Here is a 26,473-nt window from a genome sequence, read left to right on the forward strand (position 1 = left end):
CACTCCTCCTGGATTTTTTTGAATAGTCTGTGAAGGATAGAGGTTAGCTTTTCCCTAAATGTTTTGTAAAGTCCTCTTGTGAAACTGTCCGGTTCAGGGCTTTGGTGTGCCGGTAGTTTTTGGATCATTGCTTCGATTTCACCAGCTGTTATTGATCTATTTGGGCTTTCTACTTCTTCTTCATTCAGTTTTGGAAAATCATATTTTTCTAGAAATTTTTCCATTTCACCCAGGTTTTGGTCCTACGTTAGCCACATATATGTTCATAATGTTTATGTCTCCTTGATGGAGCCTTTCCTTGAGCATTATGAAGTATCCTTCTGGGTCTCTTTTTATGGCTCTTTTTTCCTGTCCTTTTGCCTGAAACATTTCTTTCCAACCCTTCACTTTCAATCGGCATAGGTCTTTTGTCTTGAGGTGAGTATCTTGTTCTGACCAGCATATGTGCAGGTCATGCTTTCTTTTTTTTTTTAATTTTAACTTTTTTATTGATTATGCCATTACATTTGTTCTATTCCCCCCCTCCACCCTGCATGCCCCTCCCCCACCATTTCCCCCTTTAGTTCATGAACACGTGTCTCAAATTCTTTAGATTCTGTATTTCTCCTACTATTCTTACCCTCCCCCTATCTATTTTCTATCTACTGTCTATGCTACTTATTTTCTGTACCTTCTCCCCTCTTCTCCTTCTCCCACTCCCCTGTTGCTAATGTTCCACGTGATCTTCATTTCTATGATTCACTCCTGATCCAGCTGTCCTCTTAATTTGCTTTTGTTTTAGGTGTGGTTGTTGATAACTGTGAGTTTGCTGTCCTTTCACTGTTCAACTTTTTTATCTTCTTTTTCTTAGGTAAATCCCTTTAACATTTCATATAATAAGGGCTAGGTGATGATGAACTCCTTGAATTTGATCTTATCTGAGAAGCACTTTATCTGTCCTTCCATTCTAAATGAAAACTTTGCTGGGTACAGCAATCTTGATTGTAGGTCTTTGGTTTTCATGACTTGGAATATTTCTTTCCAGCCCCTTCTTGCCTGTAAGGTCTCTTTTGAGAAATCAGCTGACAGTCTGATGGGAACTCCTTTGTAGGTGACTGTCCCCTTAGCTCTTGCTGCTTCTAGGATTCTCTCCTTCATTTTAATCTTGGCTAATGTAATGATAATGTGCCTTGGTGTGTTTCTCCTTGGGTCCAAGTTCTTTGGGACTCTCTGAGCTCCCTGGATTTCCTGGAAGTCTATTTCCTCTGCCAGAATGGGGAAGTTCTCCTTCATTATTTGTTCAAATAAGTTTTCCACTCATGGGTGTTCCTCTTCCCCTTCTGGTACCCCTATAATTCAAATGTTGGAGCATTTAAAGATGTCCTGGAGGTTCCTAAGCCTCTCCTCATTTTTTTGAATTCTTGTTTCTTCATTCTTTTCTGTTTGGCCAATATTTGCTTTCTTCTGGTCCACTCCATTGATTTGAGTCCCAGACTCCTTTCCATTACTATTGGTATCCTTTGCATTACCGTTCATTTCAATTAGTTTAGCTTTCATATGTTTCTCTAATTTGTGACTAAAATCAACCAGTTCTGTGAGCATCCTGATAACCTGTGTTTTGAACTGTGCATCTGAAAGTTTGGCTATTTCTTCGTCGCTTAGAATTATCGGCTCTGGGGCTCTGAGTTGTTCTTGAGCCATTTTTGGTCTGTTTGCACCGGTAAGTAAGTAAGAGGGGCCAAGCCTTAGTTGTTTACCAGGGCGGGGCCACCCAGGTCACTGGTTTGTGACGCTGTGTGTGGGGGCGTGGTCAGAGAGGGAGCAATGGCGGTCCTCTCCACTAGCCCAATCCGTTGTGTCCCACCACTCGCCCCAGCCTGTTTATCCAAGCAGAATTGTGCGAGCCTGCTGCCCCATGCCGTGCGGTCTCAGTGCTTGCCTCTTCACTGGTTTATCTGCACGCAAATGCGTGACCTACCGCAGACAGCCAGCCGCGTCTCTTCCCTGCGTGCCCCGTAGCTAGCCCGCAATCCAATCCACACCGCGCCTTTGGCTGCTTGTGCGCCACCAGGTCAGGGATCTTTTTGGTCAACCAGCTTTGCTGCTGGCTTACCAGTTTAGCCGAGCATTTCGTCCTTTTTTTTTTTTTCAGACTCCGTGTTGTCGATTTTCTGTGTGGTCTGGTTGTGTTAATCGTTGTTGAAAATAGTTGTTCTTAGATTTGGTTGTGCACAGAAGCAAGGTGGGTCCACCTACACCTCCATCTTGGCGGAAGTCCCGCAGGTCATGTTTTCTTATCCATTCAGCTACTCTATGTCTTTTGATTGGAGTATTTAATCCATTTACATTTAAGGGTATTATTGACAGGTACTTATTAATTGTCATTTTAATCCCTTCATACCTGTGTTCCACTTTCTCTCATTCTTTTTCTTCCTCTTCTTAAAGCAAACCCTTTAGCATCTCCTGCAGAACTAGTTTGGAGGAGGTATATTCTTTGAGGCGTCTTTTGTCCTGGAAGCTCTTTATTAGGTCTTCCATTTTAATTGAGGGTTTTGCTGGATAAAGTAGTCTTGGTTGCAGGACTTTGGTTTTCATTACTTGGAACATTTTTTGCCATTCCCTTCTGGTTTGGAGCATTTCTGTTAAGAAGTCGGCTGTTAGTCTTATCAAGACTCCCTTATGTTACTTCCTGTTTCTCCCTTGCTGCCTTTAAGATTTTCTCTTTGTCTTTGAGCTTTGACATTTTAAATATGATATGTCTTCTAGTGGGCCTCCTTAGATTCTTCTTGATTGGGACCCTCTGTGCTTCTTGGATTTGTATAATGTTTTCTCTCATCAAATTGGGGAAGTTTTCCATCATTACTTTTACAAACAGGTTTTCTATCCCTTGCTCTTCTTCTCCTCCTTCTGGTATCCCTATTATACAAATATTATTCCATTTCATGTTGTCCTGCATTTCCCTTAATCCCTCTTCATTCTTTTTGAGTCTTTTTTCCTTTTATTGCTCTTCCTGGGAGTTTTTTCTACCTTGTCTTCCAGCTTACTGATTCAGTCTTCTGCTTCATCTAGACTGTTTTTGATTCCTTCCACTGTGTTTTTCAATTCAGAAATTATATTCTTCATTTCCTCTTGGCTCTTGTTAATAGCTTCACATCCTTTTTCATGCTGGTGTAATTTGCAGTAAGTTCCTTATAGCTTCTCTATAGTTTTTGGTAATTCTCACTGAGCTCATTGAGCTTCCTTATAACCATTGCTCTGAACTCAGTATCTGATAGTTGACTTGCTTCTATTTCATTTAGCATTCTTTCTGAAGATTCCTCCTTTCTGTTCATTTGGGGGTTCTTTCTTTGTCTCCCATTATTTGTGAGACTCTTCTTGTTTGCCTCTGCTTCTTAAATTGACCTATTTTGATTCCCTCAGTTTCTGATGTGAACTTCTATGGTAGGAGACCTGTGAGATTCAGTGATGCCATCTCCTTGATCTCCTGAACTTGATGCTCTTGGGATCCCCTTTATGCCATTTAGGTTGGCTCTCTGAATGTAATTGGGTTTTGACTGTTGTTGGGTCATTCTTGGTGGGTTCTTCCCTATAGTTGATTGACTGAGGGTCATTCTCCCACCATGTCTTGTATGCTGTTGTACAGGAACCACAAAGCCCAGGGAACCAACCCACATCCACAAAAATACCCCCCCCAATCCCACTATCAACAGCAAATGAACCAGTACTAATAAGGGGATAAAGAGATTAAGATTATTATAGGAAAGGGGGAAAGAGTTTTCAGGGACATCTATAAAGGACAAGGACACATGGACAAAACCAAAACAAAAAAAAGGAGAGAAATAAACTATAGTATAAAATCTAGTGACTTAATATGCACAAACTTGATGGACAAAAAATGAATGTTAAAAATCCATGCAGGAAAAAAAATACTGCTAATAATAGAGAAGACCTCAGTGGAGTTTGTCTTGGTAGCCTCTGTTGTTTACCACTGTTTTTTCTTTCTGGATCCACCTATGGTACTGTCAGATGTTGACCTCCATCTGACCTTAGGCAGCCTGCTCTGAGACTGCCAGGGATCTGCTATCCATGGCTGTCTCATTCGGTTGTTAGTCTAGTCACTCTGCACTCAGCAGTCAGGTTTAAGCCCCATAGGGTGGGGCAGAATCCCTCCTGGTGTTGGGGCAATTGTTTCCCCTAGGCTGCTGTTGCTCAGAGGGGAGTGTTCTGCCGGAGCATGATGGCTGCTGCTGTATGGGGGATGACTCAGTACCAGGATCCTGGCAGCTCCTCTCTCAGTTCTCTCCCCAAAGCCTCTGTACCCAGCCTCTCCTCAGGTGATTCCAACCCACTCCATCCCCACCTTTGCCTGAGCCCTGAGTAAGTGGCTGCGAATAAAAATTTGTGCATTAGCACTTTAAATGGCTCTTTGCATCTCCAGCCATCCATCTCTGGCAGAGATCAACCCTGCCCCTTTTGCCACTGGTTGTTATGTGTGTACTTTGGGGGTTCTGGTGCTCTAAGCTGGGGATCCCAGCTTAGGGTTTGGACCCCACACTTCTCAGGGGATCCCACCAGTTGCTTAATTATCCCTCTAGCGCTGCTGCCTGTGGGCACCCAGCCAGCCTCCTTGAGTCTCCACTGCACTCTTTACCAGTCAGGTTGTGCTGAAGCTGATTCTTCTGTCTGTCTGAGGTTATAAGGCTTCTCTTTCACTATTGTTCAGTTGTTTGTTATGGGTTATTTTTCCACAATTTAGTTGTAATTACAGATTGGTCCTAGGAAGAGGTTAGTGTGGCTTCCATTTTCTCCTCCACCATCTTGCCTCTCTCCCAAGACTAAGTTCTATAGCTGCACATTCTGAATTGCTATTTTAAAATAATGTCTCCATCACTCATTCAATCAGTCATTCAGTTAACTAGCATTTATACCTCTAGTCAGACCTCTCTCCCTTGGACTTCAGACACAAGTATCTAATTCACGCCCAACCGATATTTCAACTTAGTGTGTCCAAATTCCTGATTTTCCTACTCAATCTGCAATTTCCAGAGTCTTCCTCACTTCAGTTAATGCAAAGTCCATTCTTCCTACTTGCTCAGGTCCAAATGCTTATAGTCATCCTTGACTCTTCTCTTTCCATGACACTTCCCATTCAATCCATCGGCATATCCTACCTGTGCTGCAATCAAAATATGAACACTTCTTCACCACCTTCACAGTTACCACCCCATTTAAGCCACTATTTTCTATTGCCTAAGGGTCTCTGACTAATCTCTGGCTTTGCTTCCTTCAGTCTATTCTCAATGCAGCAGCCAGACTGATCACATTCAGAACATCAGTACAACTTTTCACTCCTCTGCTCAACAATTCCCACCTTCCTCAGAGTAAAAGCTAAACATCCTGCCTCTTTGTAGGAGACCATTCTGTGTGGCATGAGCCCAGCTCCCACTCGGAGACACACAAGACCCATGCCCACAGATAGGTTGTCCCATGGGGAATCAGGCCTGCTATATGCCTAGGCCACTTTGAGTTTTGCTTTTTGCTGGGAACTTTCTCACCCGGATTTGTGGCAAACATTTACTACAAAATAACTTCCTAAAATCCATGCTAAACCTTCCTAGGACCAGTATAACTGATCTAACCACTTTTGCCCTTTTATTTGCAAATATCCCTCATCTGTAATGTATTTAGTGGCATTGGCTCCTTTGTTGTCTGTAAAAGGTAACCACCTAAAGCAACCTGTGCTTAGTAAATAAGCACCATCATGTAATGTGCCGAGAAACCCAATAAAGGTTGGCCATGGCGGAGGCTGGGGCTTTTGCTCCCCTTGAGAGAAAAAGCCATGCTGTTCCTTTTCCTCCACTGAACTCAGTAGTCTGTGTGAATGTCTCATTTCATCCATAATGATGAGGACACTGTGGGCCAGTGTCAGCTGGAGATGAATGTTAAAAATCTATGCAGGAAAGAAAATACTGCTAATCATAGAGAAGACTACAGTGGAGTTTGTCTTAGTAGCTTCTGTTGTTTATCACTGTTTTTTCTTTCTGGATCCACCTATGGCACTCTGCCACACATGGTCCTCATTCCTGTGACTCCTCGTGGTCTTCACTCAGCTGCAGGGACACCATTCTTGTGGTTCCTGGAACAAGCCAAGTACACTCCTGCCTCAGGACCATTGTGCTGCTGCTCCCTCTACATTATTCTCCCTCAGGGAGGCCTTTCCTATCAACCTTACATTAAAAAAGTTACCCATCTCCCCCTCACCCTTTGTTCTGCTTTTTCTTACCTAACCTCACCTGTTTTATTTTTTCCATAATACTCATCACCATCTGACACATTATACACATTGTACTTGTCGATTTATTGATTGTCTAATTTCCCTCAACCCCACTTAAAAGTAAGCTCCATGAAATCAGGAACTATTTTATGTTTACTGCTTTAACTCCAGCACCTAGAATTGTACTTGGCATATAACAGGCACATACACAAACATATCGGAGTAAGTAAATGAATAAATCAATCAACCACTATTGAGTCCATGCTATGCACAGGTCCTAGGGATACAAAGATAAATGCAACACAATTTTTGACATTGAGGAATTCACACACTAAAGCAGCACTGTTTAACAGAACTTTCTGCAGTGATGGAAATGTTCTGTCTGCACTGTTCAGTATGAAAACTTCTAGCAACATGTTGCTACTGAGCACTTAAAATACAAATAGTGTGACAAAGGAACTGTATTTTTATTTTATTTTTATTTTATTATATTTTAATTATTTTAAATTTAAAGAGCTGGTGGCTAACATAATGGACAACACAGATCCAGAAGCAGAGGAAGATATGTAAGCCTATAATTACTATAAGAATGCAGTGTAATTCATGTCATGGTAGACATGAAACAAAGTATTGTGGGAACCCAGAGAAGAGCCACTAATCCTGCCTGAATTTAGTTTTCTTCCAGTAAACCCTCCAAGAGCACTCAGTGCTTTTGCTTCATGTCATATTTCATTCTTGGAATTATTATTTCTTTTTAATTATTTACTTGATGTTAATCTTTCTTACTGCCAGTAAGTTAGGAGAACTGGTGATGCATCATTCTCAGCTACTGACAGAATGCTTTGCACATCCCAGGTGAATAATAAATATTGGTTTGACTGACAACCTAGATGTTATGGAAGGCTTCACTAGCAGGTGACATCTGAGTTGGATCTTAAAGGATGACTAGAAGTTTGCCAGACCAAGGACAAGATGAGGCTAAGTGATGATAGGCAAGGAAAACAACATGTGCAAAGGCAGACAAGCATGAGAGTTTGAGCACTTCTGTTAGTGGAAACAGGAGTTCGGTGTGATTGCATATAAATGTAGATGCACTCACTGTTACTGCTTGACAGTTTAAGTTAGACAACTTTGTGAGTAAGAAAATCCAAAGCCAGTGTAAACTTAAGAGTTGGGTAATTGTTTAGTGAATTGTGACAAAGTAGACAGAGACTTTTTCAAGCCCCAGCTGCCCTGTGATAAGTGTAGATAAATGTTTCTCTAAATTTTTCCTAATTTAGAATATTATGATATTTTGGCTTATGAGGATGTTGGAGATTATTTAACTGAAGACTTTTTTAGTGAGACAAAAAAATCAAGACTCAAAATGCAAGAGTTAATTAAGCAGGCTGGGACCATAATCCAGATTTTTTAGCTCACAGTCTGGAGTCATTACCAACACACAGAAATTACACAAACACGTTTCATCCTTGCACCCTGACACAAAGCAGGTTATTGGCCCCACAATATGACCATTAAAAATCTCTGATCACCTTATAAAACATACAGGAAGAAGACTCAGTCACGAGTTCTCTATCTATATATGAAAAGGACCATCAATGCTACCCAATACAAAATTACCATTTTAAGTCTCAAGAAATAGTAACAAACTTTGACAGTTATTTTAATAATGCGGTGTGAAGTGAATTCCTATTTTTGAAAGGACAAGATAGGGCAAGTTCTGTGAAGTAAATTCAAACTACCTTGCACCATAGATCCGATTTCCTATTCAGAATCAACCACTCTTTAGCTGGGTGATCTAGAGCAACTTGTTTAACTTCTCTGAGCCTCTATTTCTTAATTTTTTTAATTCAAGTGGTGGACCTCCAAGGTCCTTTCCATGTGATTTAACTGAATTTGAAGAGAGAAAAGGCAGAACAAATTCCCATTTAGGCAGAGGTTTAGCTATTCTTCTCTGTAGTCAAACCAACCATCCTAATGATATTTACCTGTTAATGTATAAATCTGCCATACTAGACATGTCATATGCCCCCAAATTGGAACTAGTACTACATCCTTTTCATTATTCTGTACTTGATACGTGCTCCAGAAATTCTGTTGACTGTTGTCCCCACGTCTTACCCTCCTTGTACCAGCACTCCAAGAATCAAGACTCATCTGTGATTTTCAGCAAGTACCTACCTTTGCAAACCATACTGTCTTCATCACTAAGCTGCAACCTCTTTTTACACTAAAAATATATTGACTTCCCCAAGTACAAATAAGACAGATGATATGCCTTATCCTTCTTTGTATTACCTTCCTTCAAAATCTCTGGGGGTCCTGGAAATAAAACAGAGCCTAATTCACACAAAAACAAGAAGAAATAGAAATAGTTTATTTCTACAGACATAACTATGTCTTACTGCATGATATGTATATATGTGGTTCCCCAGACAAAACCTTTGACAGTTTTCACCACTCAAAAAATTCATCTCCTTCTTTTCAAGAGGAGATAGTTCCATCTTCCATGCATGTAAGTTAAATTTTTCTTTTGACTAATTTAACAGATATGATGTGGATCTCTACTTTCTTGGGCTCTCCTGCATGTATGTAAACATTCACAGAATGTCTCTTAGAATATAAGGATAATTTCCTGTAAGCACAATTAAAAACAGATGGTTAAAAACTACAAGGTAGTACTTGCATAAAAAGATCATCTTAGTTTGATACTGTAAAGTTTTACATTACTTTTAATTGTTTTCCCTGCAAAGAGCACCACCTCCCTTAACCAAAATATAACAAGAAAATCTGACTGAAAAGAAAACATTTTGTAGCAAAGGCACTGTAAAGAAAAAAGAACATTAAGTATATAAAAGAATGTGACATACTGTGAACAAAGGTGTCACATACTGTGAACAAAGTTGTCACATACTGTGACATACTGTGACCAAAGGTGCTCAAATGTACAAAAAAAATTGTATTGAACCTGATAGACATTAGCCACCTCACCTTCCCGGAAGCCACAACAAACTTGAAGTGATCCAAAAAGCGGTGCACCAAAGTCATGTGTTTATTCCAATAATAACAATAATGATAATAAAAGTAACCCTCAAAACAAAGTTCAGTGACTTATGTTTTTCTGCAAGTCAAACTTAAAAACTTGGCTATTTTATCTTCCTACTGTGTTTCTGTCCTATTCTGATTTATAGACGAAAGTTTCAAAATACTCATATATTAGTAGCTTGTGAACAAGGTGATAGAAATAGAGATGAACTATTAAAAGCAGACACAAAAACTGAAGAAATCTATCTTCACCCAGAAAAATTCAACAATCTGTTCCTTACAAAAGTGATTAATAAAAATAAGATTTAGAAAACAATGGCCCCTTCAGTCAAGTCAGCCTTAGATGATCAGTTTTGTTCCCACAGAAATCTACCACCCAGACCACAACTGACTGGACTAGAGCTGGTCATGTGATATAAATGCAGCAAAATTCAGCTGAGAAGTGAGCTTCAAGACAAGTACCTACCTGGTACCTACCAAAACATTTGCTAGAAACAAAGAAACACCTAATAAGATTCTTGACAACACACACACACAAGGGACATTCCTGTTGGCAGTGAGAACTGAAGCTGAAAAGATGCTCTAAATAACATCCATGAGGGGCCAAGAGCAAAATGAAGACATGAAGAAATTAAAGATATAAGGAAGTACAAGCCAAGATAAGCAAGAGCTATGATGTTGATGAAGTAGAGTGGGCGACGATTTATTTAAGGAGAATAAATGAGACACAGATTAAACAAGAAGAGATAAATGAAGATTCTTCTGTGAGAATCCCTAAAACCACTTTATATCTGTTTCTAACCTTCTGCTAATTTCCTTTTCTTGGATTTATCTGAGATTCTCTTTAATTTATTCTTCAAAATGTTCCTAATTACTTAATGTCCTCATCTTGAAATCAGAAATGCCTAACATGTTCTTTGTCTACAAACTCTGGGGGCTTTATAATTTTCTCATTGATTTATTAGAGTTACTTGCGTATCAGTTTATAAATCGATATGTTCAACATATGCTGTTAATATAATAGTAGGCAGCAGTTATTGACCACTTATATTCCTTGCACTATAAAACCATTTTATAAGAATTATTTGAGTCCTCAAAATAACTATATGATGAAAAAATTTTGGCACTGAGAGTTTAACAAACTTGCCTAAAGTCATTGAGCTAATGAAAGAAAAAAGAATAGGGATGAAACACAGGTGTGTCTGACTCTGCAGTATTAGTGCTTGTTAGCACTAATCATCATCACTTATCTTCCTAGTATTAATTTTTTTAATATTGGTAAATAATACACATAACATAAAATTTACTATTTTAACAGTTAATGACATTAAGTACATTCATATTGTTATGCAATTATCATTAACACCCATCTCCAGAACTCCTTTCATCTTACAAAACAGAAGCCTTCAGCCCATGGAAAAAGAACCCCCCATTTCCCATTTCTCGGCACCTGGTAAACACCATTCTACTTTTGTCTTTACTAATTTGACTACTCTGGGTTTCTCATACAAGCGAGATCATACAGTATTTGTGCTTTGGTGACTAGCTTATTTCACTTAACATAATGTTCTCAGTGTTCATCCATGTTGTAACATTTGTCATAATTTCCTTCATTTTAACTGATAGGTAATATTCCATTGTACATATATGCTGCATTTTTTTTCATGCATCTGTCAACAGACACTTGGGATCCTTCCACTCCTTGACTATTGTGAATAATACTGAAGTAAACATCATTATGCAAATATCTCTTTGAGTCCTTGTTTTCAATTCTTTTGGACATACAGCAGAAGTGAAATTGCTGGATCATATGGTAATTCTATTTCTGTGTGTGTGAGGAATTGCCCTAACTGTTTTTCATAACAACTGCATCATTTTATGTTCCCATTAACAGTCCACAATGTTCCAATTTATCCACATCCTCACCAACCATTTTATTCTCTATTTTTAACAGCAGCCATTCTAATATATATCACACTATTTCTCTTTTAATTTATGTGTTTAAAATTCAGAAGTTTTAAAATTTGTATGTAGATAAGTCATTAATCTTTACCTTTAAGGTTTTAATATCTTGCTTCAAAAACCCTTCTCCTCCCAAGATCCCATTAATATTTATTTCTACTATGTTTCTAGTACTTCTTAATTCATCTGTGATTAATCATGTGAAGTAAAGACTAAACATTCTTTGGTCTTAATAATTAAACCATTGTTCAAATGTTATTTTTAATAATCTATTATTTCCCAACTAGTTTGAAATTCTGTATTTATCATATGCTAAATACACATTATTAGTATAAATTTCTGGAGTATATATTCTATTCCTATAGCATAAGAACACTTGATTACTATAGCTTTATAAGGCATTCAAGTACCTGATAGGATCATTATCCCTTCATTACTCCTGTTTATCTCAAATGTTCTAGGCTATTCTCACAAATGAGGTTTATACAAGGGTAAAACAGCACCACATAAATTAATTGCCTATCAAAGATATCATTACATTATAGAATAATAAAATATAAACAATGTTCATAATGACTCCAAAAGTTATCACAAAAAACTTTAAATCTGCTTAATGGTGTTCCAAAATTAAAGCAGGGAAGAATGTGAGGCATTTAGTGAAACTTACTTAAAATAATAACACAATAAAATTAAGTTTCAGCTCTTCAAACCCAAGAGACAGAGAAATTATTAGTACTATGCATCTCTAATAAAAAAAAATAATGCCCTTTTTAAGCATAGGGATTCATTGGTGGAAATTGAGCCAAAATGTAATTTTTACATAGGCGTTCTTAAAGAATCACTTCTTGAGAGATGAGGTTTCAGAATCCCCACTTCCTTTCTCATCAAATTATCCGAGGTCATTACATACTTCTGACTATAGTTTTTCTCCTCTCTTCCATAACAATTGCTGGTTAGTTCTCCCACATTGCAATAATAACTACGATGCCCTTCCTAATGTCAAAGAATACCCACCCACCCTTTTAAAGCCTCTCTTCCCTGACTCACTTCCTGGAGATGGATAAACTACCACAGAACTTGCATTATAATATCCAACAAGACACTCTTCCTTTGTCTCTCTGCTACCAGTTAAGTATTATCATTTGTCAACCGTCATGAATTAGATATTTTCTCCAGAACATAAATGGCATAAAGAGAGGCCACAGAGGGAACTACACAAGTTGCAGACATATTCATCTCTGGAGAGAATGGTGGAAGGCCCATTAACCAAGAACATTTGCAGTACTGGGCACTAACATCCATTTGCAGTGTGTTCAGCAGAATCCACCTCAGTAGGTTTCACTGACACAGAAGCTAGAGAAGAAATATATATTCTTACAGCATGTTATGGCCTAGAGGGCAAGACTGGCAGCTGGGAAATGACAGCATTTCAGAAAGTAATGGAAGCCTGAATCAAGTCAATAGCAGCAGGAATGTAAAGGAAGGTACAATATCCAGCTGAACATACAGTTAAAGCAGGAGATTTCTTAGAACTAACTACCAAGATTACTCTTGCATTGCTTCCACATTATTAATTTAGTAAATGTTTATTAAGTGAATGGATAAATGCATTGAATGGTTTTGTTAGAACAAAATTTATTGATATTCAAAATGGGGGCTAAAGACTAGCTGCCAAACTGTAAACTGTTGTTACTGGTCCATAACAAGATAAGGAGCTCACTTCAGAAGGCAAGTTAATTAGGTCATTGAAGCACACTGTTCAGTTCAGCAGACATTTTGGTTGTTTCTCTGAAGGAAACAGAACATTGATTCACATTCTGGTATTACCTCTTAATTTAATTAAAAACCTGCACTTTGATAGTATTTGTGATTCTGATTGGATTTTACACAATAGGAAAATAAATTCAACCCATCTGGGGATCCAGAAGTGTTTAAGTCTTCAGACAATGTCTGTGGCCCCAGTGCTAAGCAAAAAAGCCCTTAGTGCCAAGGTGAAGTCAAGGGCAGAATTTTGGAGATGGTAACTATCTGATGGTTCTGAAGTATGCTTGAAGAACAGTTCCTGCCTTGAGCACAGAGAATAATTATACTGATATTTATACATGCTATGGCTGGATAGGTAACTACAACAATTACACAAAAGGCAAATTGGACCCCATAATTTAATGGCCATTTAAAAGTTCTTACTCCCTGAACTGAGAGTATAAAAAAAATCAAATGTAGTAGGTAGGTTTTGCCATCTGCAGAAATTCATTGTTCAATTAGTATACCTCCAGCTGCATATATCTGAAAACCTAAATCAAAGTGGATACCACAATAAGGCAATTTATTTGATCACATAAGCGAAAGCCAAAGGTAAGCTAGGTTTTGGTCTTGACCCATTCCCCTGCATTGTTCTAGGTTCTTCCCTCCTCCATGTAGACTTCCCCCTTAAATTGGCAGAAAAATAATTCATACCATTCTGGTCTCACACTCTTACTCTTTCTAGGGCTCCCTCTTAAAAATGCTAAAGTTTTTCCCAGAAGCGCCTCTCCTTCAAACCTCCCTTCCTGTCCCATTGCCCAAACTGGAATATGCACAAATTCTTAGACCAATCACTCTAGCTAAAGAAATGGTATATAGTGTAGGCCCGGCCTTCTAAAACAGGCACCAATGCTGACTTGGGAGTAAGGCTTTACTGTGCTTTTCTTAGAGTAATTGATTAGGGCCCATCCTTCTAGCTGAGGTCAATGTCTCAAACTACCTGCCTGCTGTGAAACCGATGACTCAACCCCTTTGTATGATACAAGGCCCAACCCAAACTTCATTAAAAAATAGACAACCTACAGTATAAACTAATAAAGATCAACAATAATTTAGCATTTTATAACAGGGAAGGTGTAGCAAGGGGTGTTTTTAATAATAGACATTTCCAAAAGAGAAATATTGCCTAAGGAGAATTGGGAGGTTAGACTGTTAGTGGGTCTGAGTCTACTAGTGACCAAAGAAAATTATGTTGTGATTCTAGAAGATGGATTCCAGTAATTTAGGCAGAAATAACTGTAGGGCAGAGAAGGATTAACTCCAAGTTATATTAGCCTGAGGAGGCTTCCCTTGGGCAAAACCTAATCTCTTTGCTGTAAATCCTATGCTCACCAAGCAACCTTCTGAATTATTATTTGTCCTTCTGAGTGACTGGCCCCATAGAAAGAGAATGCCTTGTTAAAGAAGTGTTCCTGATTTCAAAAATCAGTTGTTTCCCATTATAAATGGGCACTGTGGCTTATAAATCACTCTCCTATATTATATTAGAGAGATTCTATCCTACAAAGCCTGTTCACCCTGACAAAATAATAAAAATGAGATACCAAAAGTGAAAAGCTGAGACCTAGGCAAAAAACCGTAACATCTCCATCAAGGTGTAATCCCCATGAGGCATGGCCTAAATCTGCCAGCTAACGTCACCCTTACACAGGAACTCTAATATCTGAGCAGCCCAACAGAAAACCCACGAAGCAGTTCCCTGACCTTTAATTGATCAGAGAGCTCTTAGAGAGGTGCTAAGAAGAAGGGTTATGAGCCAAGTCCTCAGAATCAAAGTGGTCAGAGGACAAATACTGGCTCCTCCTAACAGTTCTGTGACCTTGAGCAAGCCATTTAACCTCCAAGACCCAGTGGCTCCAATTATGAAATGGCAAACATTTCACCAAGTTGTTATAATGATTAAATGAGATAAAGTTCACAAAGTGCCTGTCACATAATTAATAGGTTTTGTTTTGCTTTTTTAATATTGTGGCCCTGTGTCAATATTATGACTTCTTCATTTGGCTAAAAGGTATATGTTAACCTTGCCCAATACAGTGCTATGTGACAAATGAGAACTTGTAATGTCGCTGAGAGACAATGGAAGCAAAAATGTAATCTGAGACACCAGTGTAATCTGTAACATGCCATCTTGATCCAGATTGAATCAGGCCCCAGAATGGGCAAAGACTGGGTGATGCCTGCTTCCTAATCAAGTGGCATTAAAGAATCTTCATTATGCCTGTTATCTATTTCTGATTAATTTTTAAAAACAACTAGAAAATTCTACCAAACATTAATTTAAAAGATGTAGAGTCTGGAAACTGTGTTATATGAGGAATAATTAAAGAAATTAGAGTATATTTAACCTACAAACAAGAAGCCAGGAGAGAAAAAGTGGGAAAAGTTAGCTTTCTCAATATTTGAAGGGCAGTCATGTAGAAGAGGGACTAGAAAGAGACTATGTACATTTTACTTCTTTGTTTCCCCTATTAGACTAGCAAATGGCTTGAAGGAAAAGAATGAGCTTTATTCTTCACTGTATTCCCAGAAATTGTCTTGGTGCTGGGAACATAGTAGGTACTCAATAGATGCATTGATTGGACAAGATAGATGAATGGATGGATGGTTAATATGAATGGTCCGTGGGATAGAAATAGTAACAGATGGATAAATGTTGTTTCAATTGGTATAAGATATTATTACTAAAGTGAACATTAGAGAGAATGAAGCTAAGGCTCTAAAATAGTATTTTCTTGTCACTCAGCTAATTTGTGTAAATGCTGAGTAGAATACATACACCATGATATCTAGTTCACTATTCGTTTTACTACCTTCTGATTAAAATCTGACAAAATTGAGAATATCATGGTGGAAATACAGTCCTGGTGTGGGGCTCTGTGATGGGCTCAGTTGTGACACCACAGAGTTTGTATGTCAAAATCTAATCCCCAGCACCTTAAAATGCAACTTTACCAGAAGATAGGGCCTTTCAAGAGGTAATTCAGTTAAAAGAATGTCACTAGGTTTGGCCTTGATCCAATGAGTGATGTTCTTATAAGAAAAGGAAGTTAGAACACAGACACATAGAGAGGGAAGACCATATGAAGACACCTACGAGCCAGCAGGAGAGGTCCTCAGATGAAGGCTGAGTATAACAGGGGAAGGTGGTGAAAAGGTACAAACTCACAGTTATAAAAACAAGTTCTGGAGATGTAATGTACAGCATGGTGGCTACAGTTTACATTACTACATTGTATATTTAAACTTTGCTAAAAGAGAAAATCTTAAAGGTTCTCATCACAAGAAAGCAATTATCACCATTTGTGGTGGTAGATGTAAACTAGACTTCTTGTACTGATCATTTCCCAACATATGGCTACATCAAACCACTATGCTGTATACCTAAGGCTAATACAATGTCCTATGTCAACTACATCTTATTAAACTGGAGGGGGGAGAAATAGTTTTGTCACATACACATCAGTGATTCTTTCATCCAGATTCCCTTTGCCTCTCTGAACAACAACATATACACATGTACACACTCAACAATTTCCATCATCTTTTTAAAATAACCAAATAGATGATTGATGATTCTGCTCCAGCCCAGGGTCATCAGACTGGAGGGGATATTTTTTTCATGTGTACAAATTTGTTTACGCTCTCAGTAAGGCTACTACAATATTTTTGCCCCCAAAGAAAAACTGAAATTTGAATTATAAGGAAGAAATCTGACCTCTATAATTAATTTTTAGCATCTACACCATTTTCTTCAAAAATAAGAGAGAAAGAGGTCCTCAGATGAAAAACGCTGTTGACACCTTGATCTTGGACTTCTTGCCAGAACTGTGAAAAAATAAATTTCTGCTTTAAGCCACTCAGTCCATGGTACTTTGTTATGAAAGCCCTAGCAAACCTGTGTAGACTCAGAGCACTTTACCCATGTAATGTTTGCTTAATCTATTTAATTTAGCAGCTCTGTATAGAGCACTGAAGAGGCACTTTACCTGGTTTGCATTCAGAGGCCTATAACTACTGCTGCATGAAATTATAGGCACTTTGGTTACGTTCTTATTATAACATGGCATCTTGGTCACTTGAATCTCAAAATAACCATGTAACATCAGTAAGATACTTAGGACATTAAGGCTTAGACTGATTTAGTGACCTACTTAAAGACACAAAACTGGTAAGTGGTGGAGCCACACAGTTTGAAACAAAGTCTTCTGAACTCTTCGGTCTCCAAGAATAGCAGCAAATATTTATTGAGCACATACTATGTGCCAGCACTATGCAGTGTGCTTCACATTCATTACTTTAGTTAGTTCCCACTACAAACCTCAATCTTCATTTCGTATATAAGGAAACTGAGAATTCTACCGACTAAGTAACTTTCCCATGATCATAAAGTGGTGACTTCAGACTTTGAAACCAAGCCACCTCCCTCCAGAGCCTGCATATTTAACTACTGCACCTTTATCACCTCTAATTCATCTCAGTCTTCTCTTCATGAACCTTCTCCACATGTCAACCTGGCATAACGTTCAAACTCTTCAGCAAACACTCCAGCTGTTGCTAAAATATCCATTCTCCACATCTCCCGCTTTGCAGAGCAGGTGCACAGGACCCACCTGTGGCGTATGGAACTTCCTGCCCTCTAAATGCAGGGGTGACCTGGGGCTTGCCATTTGATGTCAATGACTGACAGTCTCTGATTAAACCACTTCAGAGGCAGGAAGAGATTGATGCTACCGTATTTTTTCACTCTGAGCATTCAGTGGCTTTCCGCCTTGATTCAGGATCACAGCCAGTGTGGAAACTGAAATCCTTTCTGACAACGTTTGCTGAATTGCCACAGTGAATCAGTCCAGATCCCCATGGACTGCCTTTCTCCTTGTGCCAGCTTGTCACAGTAGCAGCAGCAAGGAGGGTGACCTAGTGCTTTTAGTCTAGACATAGAGTCATCAGAGGCCCTCAGGTCTCTGGGCAAATTTACAAGCTTTTGAGAGAAGGGCTGGTCTGATAACAAAACCAACACCTGATAATTGACACCCTAAAGACAGAGAGCTCTGCAAAGAAATGTAGAACTGACAGTACTCTCAACATGCCATACTATTTCAGTGCGTCTCCTTTGCTTGGATTGACGATGTCAGCTTTGTATGTAGACCCCTCTTCCTAAAAGACTAGATTCTTACAGCCCGAGATGCCCTCCCCCAGATACGGAGAAGGTGCCCTATCTTCTCCCTGCCCTCCACTGCCTTTTAGAGTCAAGAGCTGCAGCGGACCTCATCAGAAACCCCCACAATGTTGGCAGGAAAAACCCTGCAGCTCTCACCACCAAGGCCCACCATACTCTAAACAAACATGTCCAGGAAAAGTTCTGCGAAAGAAACCAGCAGGCAGATACGGGCTTTGTTACTGAGATCTCTGTGTCCAGATTTCAGGGGCAGAGAGGGCTGCTACGAAGAGGAAGTGACTGAACAGGGAGGGCTTGCGTATGTATAGTAACCCTATTTCAGACCATGGAAGGTGAACAGTATCTCTCCTTGAATTTAAAAAATACCCTTCGCTTCCCAGAAAAAGTAAAGTAAAACTAAATGAGGGTCAAGAATCCTCTCTCTGTCTCTCTGTGTCTCTCTCTCAGACACATACACATACATACAAACATACACACAGCTCCTGAAACCACTCATTTCATATACGGAGTTCTTGGAACGCTGGATGATGTGGCCAGATGTGAATTCCTCATAAAATGCAAGTAACACATGCAGGAAAGAGCTGCAGACCATTCTACTCAGTCACTTTGGCTGCACTGCAAGCCCGGCCTTGAGAACTAAAAATCTATCTCAGATAATTGACATTTATTTGATTGAAACAGCAGGGTGCCCTCCATCACCATGGGAGGAGAACATATGGAAGAACAGTGCGAGTAGAGATAATGTTTGTCTACTGAGTGTGCCAATGTGTTTAGAGATTATTCACGGGGCTCTGGGGACTCCAGTATGATAATGTTTCAGCCAAATTAGAATCAGATTAATTGCTCTAATCTAATGGAAAGACAATGTTTATCAAATTATTGCTCTTTTCACCACATGATATTGCAGTGTCATTATTCTTTGGGTTTAAGAAAGGAAATGAAAAGACTCTTGTAGCACATCTGCTAAAGAATGTGACAGTGCTTTCCCCACTACACATGGGACTGCAATGCAGTTGGCAATTCTGTGAAGGAACTAATAAATTAAAGTAAGAGATCTGTAGTGGATAAATCTGCTGGAGTCCTATGATATCAGTTCATATTTTGATAAGGCAATCTAAAGTCAATTAGTTTTTTCCAGAGTTGAGAGGTTTTCTTCTTCATATTGTGAAGGGACTGTTTTCCTCTATAAACAGGGAAGTACTTTCTTGAAAAAACTTAACTGACTCTTACAACAAAATTCTAAAACTTCTTTCCAAAACATCAAAATCAGCTCACTTTCCCAATACCCACAGAGGAAATGGGGCTCTTGTCAACTCATAGCTCATAACCCTCTATGGATTTAGGCCAGAGGGTGTGACCACTGTCCCCATAGGGCATAGAGGCCTGGACCACTAGCTTCTCAGCATTCAAAGACTTGCCTATTTCGCTACCACCCTCTGGCCCACTGTTGGCAGCCCTAAGAACTCTAAGAGGCTTCAAACACCAATGAAAGGTCACTTCAGAGAGGAAGAGAGCATCACATCGGAGCTAGCAGCCTCACAAAAGGGTGCTAGTGATCAGTCAGTGCTTTCCGACACCTACTAGGCTGCACGCCCGGCTCTAGCAGAGCACTTGGGAGGAAGTTATAGAGGATTTTTATTATACCCACATCTCCATGGGGTGCCCTGTTGCTACCTGCAGAGGGAGGGAGAATCAAGTGACACAATTTGTATGCTTGCTCTTGTGTACACACCAATTACTCCAAAACAACAGCAGTGCAAAGCCCTCAAATGTCCACAGAGGCAGTGGGGAGGTAACTGTCAGGTTTCTGCTGGGCCATGTGCCAAATGCAATCCATCGCCTTTTTGTAACAGTGGAAAATTGTAATGGTAGGGAATTGCAACCCACCCCACCATCCTTTTGACATTGTTTCTGTAAGTGCTGACTCTGACTAACATGTAGCTTGAAGAGGAACAGCATGTTTGTATAAAAATCCTAGAAACAAACTTCAAAATATACAGACTCTGACCTTCAAGCATCCCAGCTCCAGGAGATCTGCTGAACTTCCACCATGGAGCTGGGATGACATGAAGCGAGGATGACTAAACCAGGATGATGCACATCGGACCATCGCTCTCTTTATCAGAGTGGACTGTGCTCATCTGCGCGTAGAGAACTTTGCAACCCCCTTCCTTGATCTCTTTGTTCTGTTCCCATCTACCTCCTTATAAAAACCTCTGCCTGCACTGAGATATGGAAATGGGCTTGAGACACAAGTCCCCCATCTTCCAGGTGGCTGGCCACTGAAAATAAACCACCTTTCTTTACATGAACACCTGCCTTCTGAGTATTGGCTTTTGTAGCAGCTGCAGTCAGACCTGCGTTTGGTTACGTTTTCTTTCAGAGTCAGTGCCCTTTGCAAAAAGGATTGTAGCAAGTGGGTCCAGAGGAAAGATGGAAATTATTTGCTTTACCATTAATTCTACATTGATGTGATACTTCCAACAGAAGGCAGAAATCATCCACTCTCTTTTATGGTTGGCTCTTCACATTTAGTGCTTATAAAACATTGATACCATTAAGAATGAAGGTCATTTTAGTTACCTAGCCTTCGTTTCCCACCTACAAAAAGTTTGTAACATCCTCCAATTAAAAATAGTGAACACATATAATCACACAGGCGGAACAAAGAATCAAGTTTCAAATATATATTTTAACTTATACCATTGCTAACTTTTCTTCACTGGTGCCCCAAAGTCATTCTTAGGGCTTGAAATTTTTTTAAAGGCATGATTATACTATCATTACTGTGTTGGTCCAAACAATGGCCCATATGTCATTAGAGCCCATGTTTATGAGTGTTGAGACAAGGTTAAGCATTTGTGAATAGAGTCAATTGCTCTCTGATCTCTCCAAGCTCAAATCCTGCTGTGATTTTCATGTTGCTGCCTCAACAATGGGCTCCCCTGTGTTAAAAAGAGTCGTTCTTGAGAAGTAAATGAAGAATATCGCAGCTCTATTGATGCCTATGAAAACCATGTATGTTTTCCAAGACAAAGCACAGAGCTGTAGATCTTCATTAATTATAATGCACTGGAACAAAAGCAAATGCAACCACTATAATTAATGATGCAATGCCTATAACCCCCATCTGAATGCTTTCATTTCACTATAATTTAACAGTAAGAGCCTCAGAAATTATTTTAATCCTTATTTTTGCTATTCATTTTGGAAAGGTTGTGTGACTCAGTCTGAGGCATATTCACACATTCATTTACATTTTTACTTTCAATGCCTTCATTGTTGAGATTCTTTAAACCTTACCCTGTTATTTAGAACTGAATTTCAAAACGTTTATTGTAAACCAAGTATTTGTACTAACATTGGTGGAATTCATATAAATATTGTGAGCATGATGGGCATATTTTTACCTCCTCAGGTTGGAAAAATATATTTTTAACTGAATCGAATAACTTCAGCAATATATTAAAGTAGTTTTCAACTTGGGTCAATATAATAAACTCAGAGGAACAAGCTGCCAATCCACAAATATTTATCTGATGCTCATAAGGTATAAATGTTAAAGGAGAGGAAGATGTCGCCCTGGACCACAAGTTAGAGAGGCTAAATAGAGAGTAACGAAAAATTTAGAGAACACTATATGCTGATTTAAGTGGTTCTGACTGTAATTACCATAGCAATTTGAGAGAGAGAAATTGGTGTTGGGTGAAGTGAAAGAATACCTTTATAGAGAAAGTAGGATTTATGTTGTCCTTGAGCGCTAAATGTGATTCCAATAGATGAAGAGAAGGGTAAAAAGAATAGCAAAAGCAGAGTAGTACAAGGAAGAGAGGGAGTTAAAGGCCCACATGCTGACTGAGAGAATCTTTAGAGTGATCAATAACACTGCAAAGGTAGTGAGAGAGAAATAGTCCAAAAGAAATGTCAAGAACAAGCCAATGGACCTAACCCGGGGCAGCAGGCAACTCCCCATAGCTGTCACTCCTCGGGGAAGCCATGAGGGGAGTGACAGCTATGGGGAGTTGGTAGATGAATGGGTTGGAGAAAGGACACCCAGGAATCAAAGGGAAGGGACAAAGATTTCAGATTAAGACTTCAGTGAGGGATGGTGGCATTGGCTTTTTATACAAGCAAAGTAGATAACCACACATGCCACTTATTTTACGAGGTCCCTCTTCAGAGTGGATGACATCTAAGGTTTAGAGACTCCATTGTTTCAATGCAAATCTTGATCCTACTGTACAGAAACTTGATGACTTGGCAATGTGGTAAACTGTAATCAGATATTCCTACCTCAAGGGCAGTGAATTTAAAGGTATTGGTGTTTTGTTTTTGGAGAGAGAGAACTTTGGTCAAGGGAAGGAGGATAGACTGATGGCACTGTAAATTCGAGGGAGCACAAAACAGACATCGCTGAGCACTCAGGGACTAGAACTGTTTGAGTGAGGATCCCAGAAACAAACTCCACTGGCTTCAGTTTTAACCAGGTGACTGTGTGGAAAATGTGGACATACAGATAATGTGAATAATATTTTGAAATAAAAGGATAAAACTAATGTGGATGGCAAAAAGAAAATAGAGGATATAAAACACAACTTCAAAGTTACTTAGTTACTTAAAGATTGTAATATTACTGGAACCACGAACAGAAATAAAGTGGTTATTAAAAAAAGGGAACACGCTTTAGAGATAAGTGAAAGCCTTCACATTCCCCTCCAAGTACATTTATGCCATTAGCATTTGGAAATGTATAATTGAGGCGAAAGCAAAAACAAGATTACTAATGCAGACTTGGAAGTTGTTCAACATAGAAATGATAGCTGAAGTCAAAAGAGGTACATGTGGAAAACAAAAAGCAGAGAATGTGGCTTTGGAGAACAGGAAAAGAAATGAGATTAAGGAAGGCATAAGAACTAGCAAAGATATGGAAAAAGAGCATAGGGAGAAAACAGGAAAGCACATTGCAATAGAAGTCAATAAAAAGAGGATTTATTTTATTGAATTTGTTAGGGTGACATTGGATCACATAACCATACAGGTTTCAAGTATACAACTCAATGAAACACCATCTGCACACAGCATTGTACACCCATCACGCCAAGCAAAACCTGTTTCCATCCCCATTCTGCCCTCCTTGCTCACCTACACTTACCCCCACCCCTTTCCCTCTGGCTATCACCACACTGTTGTCTATATCTACATGCTATATGTGTGTGTGTATACACATATATACACATATACCCATATATGTTTGTGTACTTAATCACTGCAGTTTCTTTCATTCATGTCCCCAGGTCCCCTCCTCTGGCAGCTGTCAGTCCATGCCAGATATTCATGCCTATGTTTCTATTTTGTTCATTAGCTTATTTTATTAATTAGGGTCCACTTATAAGTGAGATCATAAGAGCATTTTTTAAATGGGAAGTCAAGCATCAACAAATGTTTTAAAGGTGTCAGAGTGGATAAGAACTGAGGAAGTTCATTAGATCTGGAAAGAAAAAGTCATTAGTAACTTTTAAGAAACTCAATGCACTGGGGTAATACAAACATAAAACTGACATTGAGTGATTAAGTGTCAAGATGTCAGAGGAGAGAATGGTTTGGGCAAAAAACAGACAGAGAGACATGGTGAGAAATGATTTCCAGGAGTATAGGGAGGGCTTTCAGCCTGAAAGATGGCGTGAAGGGAAGGAGGATGAACAGTATGCTAAAGTGCAAGAAGACGACATAAAAATCTTAGGGTTGGCTTCACACTGAATACCTTGCCTTCCCTTCCCTGTAACATTTTCTTTATTCCTCCATCTTCTGTGTAAAAAATCCATATGATGCAATGGCAGGTTGGGATTGCCATTGCAGGTTGGGAAGAGAGAAGAAGAAAGTAAATCTCATAAAGTATGCTTTGGGTTTACAAGAGATGAAAAGGGCTGATGAGAATAGGAGGGCCAGATTAAAGTTGGACCTCATATATCTGCCATGATCGGGGTCTGCATGGCTCAGAGTGTCCTCTAGCAGTGCCTGGAGACTTGCTGAAGGGGAAGGGAAGATCCCTGAGGGAATGGTGTGGTGCAGGATTTGCTCATTGTAGTGTTCAGTACACAAGTGAGGAACTGAAGGATGCGGGAGTGCACAGGACTGCTATTGCTCACCAGCTACCTCTCTAGTGTGAAGGTGACCCAAACATTATCCTAAAGAAGGCAATATAGAGTCATTGGTAATACCATGAACTTCAGGGAAAGACAGAACTAGTTGTAGAGTCCAGCTTTACCAATGAAAAAAGTTCATGAAAATTGTTTAACCTCTCTGAAACTGGGCAATAAATGTTCCTAGATTACATTGATGTTGTAGGATCAAGCACTTCAAAAAGTGCCTGGCGTATAGTAAATGCTCATGGGGAACAGCGGCTGGGATTGCCGTGGCTGAATTCAGGGAGAGTGTATTTAGGAAAGGAAACAAGTATCAGATGAGGGAGCTGTTGTCCGAAATGAGAACCTGAAGGTCAAATTCTCAGTGGTATCATTTTGGCGAAGTTGATCAGGGGTCATAATGGAGTCCTGAGAAGTGAACAAGAATAGGAAACACAAGGACTGCAGAAACAGGGGAGAAATGGTCAGATCCTTGTGACTGATTCCTTGGACTGATTGGCTGGGTCAAATCCAGGTCCAGGTAGCGTGTCCCTGTCTGTAAAGAAGCACAGAACGAAGCAGTGGCCACGGAGGCTCTCCAGTATCTTCCTCCAGCCTGTACAGGTTGTTATCAGCAGCACAAAAGTGCCCCTCACACACACACACCTCACAGCTGTTTGATGCTGCCTATCTAAAGGGTAACCTCAAAGGAGCAAATACACTGGCCAGGACAGAGGGAATAAATAAGGAACGACTCTCTCAGTGTGTGTGCTGGTAGCGAACAGCCCGACACTCACAGTCTGTGAGTCCTCTCGCAAACCTTGCTGACAAGGGCCAAGTTGGGGGAAAGATCAGAATAAAATAGACTGTTAGCTGTTGACTATCCTAGGCCAACATTTCCAGAAGAGGTTTCTGTTGAAAACTAGTTCACTATGACATTAATATAAATCCTACAAAAGTAAAGCTTCCGAGGTCAGATAGTTATGAGAACCATTGAATCAGATGAAGTTAAATAGGTTTCTTTACTGTAGAATTTCTCAGAGCCTTTAATATGTTAATGTCATACCATAAATCTCCAAGACAGACTCTTCATTTCTTAGGCCTCCTTAACCATAAAACACATTTTTTTCTCTTGGAGCATCTCGAGGGGGCAGTGGGGAAGTCTGTAGCTGAACCCATTGATAGGAACTGGTCTGCAGTCCCAGAGCCAGTGCCCTCATCTGCTCTTGAAGGGTGAAAATCAGAGGGCATGAACCCAATACAGTGAATGGGGAATCTTTCTTTATTCTTGGGACATACAGACGGGTAAACTCTGAGGACCTGCCAAGATGTGTCAGACCTACTGATTGCCATATACTCTTACTGATCAGGAGGGGATGAAGGACAGTGACAGAAAAGACCCAGGAAGCCTCCTTGAGGCAAACAGAAACTATACTGATACTCATCTAGCACTAAGCATTCAATCCTCACACAATCTTAGGCTCATCCAAGATAGGAACTACTATTCCTATTTATACCCGTAGATTAAAAACAAATTGAGGTTCAGTTAAGTTAAGGAAGTTTTCCAAGATAGTTAAGCTTACACTTGGAAAAACCAGGACTCAAGCCAAAGTCTTTTAATTTTAAGAGCAGTGATTTTTCCACAGCACTAAAATAAAAAACAGCTTGAGGGTAAGATAGTGTTTTTGCATTTTTTATAAGTGACAGTCAGGATTTTGGATGGGTGGGAATAGTAGGAAGGTGCTTTTCTCTGCAGATGGTAGCAAAGTCCAGGGGGTTTGATCCCTGGGTTCTGGCATCAGATTCTAGAATGGCTATATCTTGTCTATTGACAGGTATTTTCTTTAGGAAAGGAAGGAATATGTTTTCCAGAGACTTGAAAGACTAAGACTAAAAATAAAGGGAAAAAACAAATTTCATGTAAAATAATAAACAGTTATGTTGAAGGGCAGAAAGCATTAAAAAAGGGGAAAAAGAAAAAGGAACAATGCCAGAGTTGGCCAGTAATGTACATAGGAAAATAATATGTAAATAAGGCCAGAAACAAGATTTATATCTTTTTTGTCTGAATAGCAAAGCCCAGGGTATTGGATAACACAGTGTTTACCA

The sequence above is a fragment of the Artibeus jamaicensis genome, unplaced genomic scaffold, assembly GCF_021234435.1.
Source record: "Artibeus jamaicensis isolate MK-2021 breed Jamaican fruit bat unplaced genomic scaffold, CSHL_Jam_final contig_387, whole genome shotgun sequence".
Taxonomy (NCBI): Eukaryota; Metazoa; Chordata; class Mammalia; order Chiroptera; family Phyllostomidae; genus Artibeus; species Artibeus jamaicensis.